This window comes from Haemorhous mexicanus, chromosome 6 (genome assembly GCF_027477595.1).
Source record: "Haemorhous mexicanus isolate bHaeMex1 chromosome 6, bHaeMex1.pri, whole genome shotgun sequence".
NCBI lineage: Eukaryota > Metazoa > Chordata > Aves > Passeriformes > Fringillidae > Haemorhous > Haemorhous mexicanus.
This window is the reverse complement of record NC_082346.1, coordinates 17,182,883-17,189,227: the sequence shown is the minus strand read 5'-3', so window position 1 is coordinate 17,189,227 and position 6,345 is coordinate 17,182,883.

Sequence of the window (6,345 nt, the reverse complement as noted above, 5' to 3'; positions counted from 1 at the left end):
AAGTAATTGACTTTGCTTTTGAAAGCCATTTTCCAGATAAAAATATAGTGTTTCTTCAGTCATCAACAGCCACTTGGCCTGTGACAGAATCACAAGATTCTGAAATTCTGTGTTAACTACTTCTTTCCTCACAAGGCACCACCATTTCACCCCACCCAGGTTTCCAAACTAATATTAGCAGTTCTTGTATATCTTGCATTCTCCCATTTGTCCTGTTGGATTTCTTCCTGACGCCATTATCATGCATGTGGTAGATGAAGGGATTGCTTGTCTCCTGATGCCCACAGCCCTGGCCTTTGCTCCTTCTCACCTATAAACATCATGTTTTTGTGCCAAACTGGAATGGTTCTGAGCCACATTTCTGTTAATTTGTGCCTGTGAAGTTGAGTACCACTGCCTTGTGCTTTTTTCAGCTCAATCCCAGCTGAATTGACCTGTTAATTCTGAATGGGCACAAGGCAGGGCAACCAATAGTGTGCCCTGGGACTCACCTGGCCTTAGGCAATTTAGGGAAACCCAGTGGGTTGGCATGACAATCACTAACTACTCAGGTGACACAGAGACAAGTCAAAACCAGACTTTTTGACAGAGACAAGTAAAAAGAGAGAAGTCAAAAGCAGAAACAAGTTAAACTGAATTCAAACAAAAAATCAAAATTCAGGAAACATAATCCAGCCAATTCACTTTAGGACTACAGAAATATTTCAGGCCTCCAATTCCTAATCAGTACTTATGGTAACTTTTCAACCCACAGAAAGGAAAGCATATCAATATTACCATGTGTGCTGCTTTTGCATTAATTGGTTTGTGGCAAAGAGGGAAAAACTTGGCCCCATTCCTGATAAATACAAATTTTCAATTACCAGATTTTCACATAGGTCAAAATGTTTATATTTGTTTTCTTTAACTGCAGAGTGGGAAAGGATCCTAGGCATAACTATATGAACCTCTAGATTACTTCTGCTTTTTGATGGAGGGATGGAGGCACTAAGCGAATGAGCTCTGACTGATCCAAGGACACAAAAACCGAGTAAATCACCCAAATTACTCTCAGGAGCCAGGAATTCTGACTCTTCGTCCACTGCTGCAATGACTAAATAATGATGCCAGCCATGATAAAACCATATAAGAGGAGAAGGTGGGCGTTAGAACACCAGCAATTAGCAACAGCTAGGCTAATCATATGTAGTCTGTGTAATCCAAACACTTAGAAAAATACTTTCTCCAACCCACAGAGGAAAATTGTATCACTCTATACTCCTACAAGGCATTGTGCTTCGTTTCTTGTGAAAACAGCATCAACAGTTTGTGTAACACTCTTTACTAACATATTCTTAAGTTGGAAATAGGAAGTGAGTAACAACACCAGCAACAGCATCTCCTGTTACTTTTGTGTGTGTTTGCAATATATTAGTGAGGTGTGTCACTACTCTGAATCAACAGGAGAGACACCAGGTCACTTGAGTCCTGGTAACACTAAATTAAAAGCAAAGGTCACCCTTTTGTTTTTCTCCTGCTCTCAGGGGCATTACATCAATAAATATAGACAGGACTTCCACACTGTGAAAGAGTTTATGTCCACAGAATTGACATTCAAATGAAGGGATTGAAATACTGTGAATTTAACAAGCAAAATTAATCTCAGATAGAATTGACTTTGGAATAAGGGTCTAGTCATGCCTCAATGCTGCTTTAGGCAAGTCTCTCACCATCACATTGCAATGGAAGCTGGAAGGGATCTTTCAGTTGGTACTTTGGCAAATGAACAGGAACTTATTCTTAACTCTTTTGTTTCCTAATTGTTGAACTGTTCCAATAGCTATTTGCATTCAAACAGCTCTAGGGGTTCACGTGAAGAACACAGAAATATCAAACCTGAGGCCTTTTAAGACTTAGTCAATTCTGGATATACATAGAAATAATTTGCATCAGTTTCAAAAGAAATTGCCCTAGTTTATGCCATTGACAGGTGTGACTTTTGAGCATGTTTGTTTTGTATTCAAACTCAAATATATGCAGGTATGAGCTCAGAAGAGCCCCTCTGAAGTTAGGTCTGGAACAAGCGGCTAAGGAGACAGTAAGGCAGCTTTGTCCAGAGCCATACAATTTAAATAAAAAAGTCCAATTTAAAAGTAATTTAAATTACAAAAGCTCAAAGTAAAGTGAGCTCTGAAGAATTCAAGAAAGAAACTTAAGTACTTAAGATAGTTTTAACCTATTGTTTCAGTTTAGGAGGAATTTTCCTAATGCTTCAGTTAATATTCTGATATATTATTTTGATGATATCTTTGAACCTTCAGTGACACAATACACAAAATAGTACCGCAGTCTCATCACACATTGTCACATCTTGACCCTCCAGACCAGGAATGAGAGTGTGTCCTCAGGCTGTAAGGCTTTTTCTCCCCTCATTTCCCATCCACTCCATTCTCAGTGAAGTCCCAATGCCTGGGGCTACAGTGATTCACTCTTGGCCATTTATCTCATAGGAATAGGGTGGCACTACATGAAAGTCAAGCTACTTCCCCAGAGACCGAGTCTGCAACTTGTCCCTTTGACAACTGCAGCCAGAGGGGGACTTTCAATCGTTAAGAGGTACAGTGCTGGCATGAATCCCTCCCTTTTCTCCTACAATTCCAAGCATCATGTTCCAATCTTGGCAATTGCTTTGTTCTGGTGATGTTATTTTATATAGGAAATAGATGAAAAGATGAACTGTAAGTCCCTCACTCCCTCCTCAGCCGGATGGGAGAGAGAATCAGAATGGTAAGAGTGGGAAAACTCATGGGTTGAGATAAAGACAGTTTTATAGGCAAAGCAAAACAGATTCTCCCCTTCCCAAGGGCAGGCAGGTGTTCAGCCATGCCCAGCACACCCAGGCTCCATCCCATGTAACTGTGACCGGGGAAGGCAAACGCCATCACTCCAAACATCTCCCCCATTCCTTCTTCTTGCCCAGCTTTATAACTGAGCCTGATGCCGTGTGGTGAGGAATGTCCCTCTGGGCACCTGGGGTCAGCTGTTCTGACTGTGTCCCTCCCAACCTCCTGTGCTCTCCCAGCCTCACCCCTGATGGGGTAGAGAGGCAGAAAAGGCCTTGGCTCTGTGCAAGCCCTGCTCAGCAACAATGAAAACATCCCTGTATTACCAGCACTGTTTCCAGCACAAATCTGAAACACAGCCCCACACCAATTACTGTGAAGAAAATTAACTCTAGCCCAGCCAGAACCAGCACAACCAGTAATTCTCAGAGCTTGGAGCAGGTGCACTTGCTTTCTTTAATAATACTTCTTGCCTCCTCCTACTCGGGCCTGTGACAGTCTGCCCCTGCTTCATTTTTAAGAAGATAAAGCTACAGAGTATGGATAAAAATGCAGGGTAAGGATATAGATGTTATATCACTATATGTAGAGATACAACAGTTGGCCACAGGTAAATAATTTCCTTTTTATCTTAAGATAAAGCTCTCTCTCCAGCTGAAGTTTGGATGACCTTTCAGTTTCTCCTGCTGAATTCCATGCTCAAGTGCCATATGGATCCCATGTCAGCTACTCCTACTGTGAGTGTCACACGCACCAACTGGTGTGCTTTCCCAAGCACTGGATAATGAGAATGGCTTGTTTCTTTCTTGTGTGGTTAGCACAAAAAGTTAAAATTCAAATTTTTTTGCAGCATATAAACTTTAACACCATTCATATGTTGCATGTAGAGAGGTAATAAATTGCATGGCAGACAGTACCAATAGCAGTAAGGCTCTTCTTACTTATTTTCATTGTCATTGTTCATTATTGATACTTTTCCAGTTGGGAAAACCTGATTCATAAGCTCCCATATGTCACAGCTTGGAGTAACTTCTGAGCAGTGCCTGGTGAACTGGCTTTGTCACAACAGGCAGAAAGAAAGGGCACTGCTGCTGGCAGTTCAGTAGAGCTAAGTGACAACGAGACTGGGAACAAATACCAACTAGAAGAATTCAGAGAAAAAGCTTGACAACAACTACAGGTGCCAGACAAAGCAGTCTTGCAGACCATATGCCAACTTCTGATGACTACATACAATATGTAGGTCCTTGGTTTCTTAAACAAGTTATTTTCAGCAAAGGGATATAGATCTTGTCTTTATGTTACCTGCCAGGATGTATAAATTAAAATTTTTAGCTGGGTATATTCCCTGAAACCTAATTAAACCACGGACAAATGTTATCTTTTACCAATATACTAAAGGCTTTTTTTAAATCAAGATACTATTAAAACACAAAGAGTTATTTTCTATGGTGGTGGTCTCACAGAAATACAATACTGAAATTATCTCTGCTCAGGGTATTGATCATAAGGCCCTAATCAATTTGATTTCCCTGGTTCAGTATTTTAGCCTGCCATCCCTCAGGGTCCCTATAATTCATATACATCCTTTACATCTCTGTGTACATCCATAATTGCTGCTATACACTGGCAATGAATGAACTTCAGTAGCAAAGGACATTGATCACAGTTACATGAAAAACTTAGGAAACATCCCAGATATTATCACTTCATGAACAAATTAGCTGAATAATCATATTTTTAAATATTTCTGACCTTGGTAGGACTATTTTAAGTCAGAAGATACTTTATATGGAACATTTTTCTATGGACCAAATGTACTTGTTTGTGGTTTTGGATGATTTTGGACATAAATTTTCTCAAGAGGACTATTAAATCAGAGAGATGGACAGGTAAAAATCTTTAGCCATACCCAGCTATAGACATTCCAGCTATCTCAAGTGTCTGTCAGTGCTGCTTAGCAGCAAGGCATGCTGTGAAAGGCTTGTTTACTAATATTTGCAAGACTACAACAGATGTAAAAAATGAGCTAGGCTACAGTGAACATTAAGAAAGGGCAGCTGATTGTTTAATCTAGAGAGAGGGAATTAGCTAGAAACACCACTAGCTGTTTTCTGGCATGGAAATTTTTATAGTCAAGAGGAATATTCTCTATAGCATCACCCCTTCCTTTCAGATTTGTCCTTTTTCCCACCCAAAATCACTGAAGCTGGACTACGGATTTTTGTGTATGGGAAGGTCTGGCTGGTGATTGCTGCTGGTTTTACCAAAACTTTTCTGATTTGACTATTTGTATGTAAAATATGCAACAGCAAGAAGGAAAAATTTATGCAGAGACAATGTTTTGAACGATAGATATGCACAGGAGGGATCCTGCAGAGAGATGAAATCAATCTGGGGATAAGTGGGGTACTTTAATGCTTCGGGAAGCTTGTCATGTATTAAAGGGAAACATTTTAGAATTGACTGTGTATATCTCATTGGTTTCTTCATGGTTAGGTTTACACAGCAGCCATTAGTTCTTTTTCTTGTTAGCTAATACAACAAATTTTCGTGGCTGTGAGTATATACATACATAAAAATATGTATGTGAGATACTATACTTCTCAATTCAGATTGCATCTAAAATCCAGCTCCTGTAGTTTCATGCTTCTACAAGACTCGCACCTTCTTTGTTATGACCCTCCTCAGATGGTATAGAAAAATACAACCCTGGCCTCAAAAATTTACTTTCCAATTTAGAAAAAGATAATTTAATTAGTGATAACAAGTATCAGGGGAAAGAGGAAAAACAATACAGGTGATAAGAGCAGGCAATTACTAACTTAACAAAATTATTTTGGTTTTGGAATTTCCCCATCAAATCTTAATACCTAATATTTTGTTAATATTTTTTAATAACCATTTCAAAATCAGCCTTGGCCAAATGAGCAGTCTTGAACTGTCAAGAGTGCCAAAAAGTGATTCTGAAATTTTAAATGCACTGCATTTGTGGATTCTGTTTCAAACTACCTCCCAGGACCTGACACCAACAATGCATGGAACACCCAGTGACTTCTGTAAACAGTCTTAAGTTGAGCAGCAATCTAATACCAAAGGTCCCACAAACACCAGCTGCTTTTGGAAGTATGTGCACTGTCTATTTTAGTTCCTATCGTTAGATTCATGCATACAATGATATAAAGCTCTTTCACTTCTCATTATCAGGCCATTTTCAAAATCATACATTCTCAGAGTGTCAGAGCTCTTGTTCTTTCCTGCAGCAAAGGTCTCTCATGCTGTAGCTATGGAGGTCTGCAGGCCTGATCCCCTGAAAACATCCTGCCATCAGTATACTTTTTGTCCTCAAACAAGGAATAGCAAGCTGCCGTTCTGATTTCCTCTGAGCCATATGCTTCAGCATCTTGAAAGCATCCAAGCCAAGACTTCCTTTGCTTAGCTCGAACTCTGAAATGAGATAACCTCACAGTCCCAATCTTATAATTCTGGATTTTTTTATTTCTGACTTTTGTGCAAATTGATA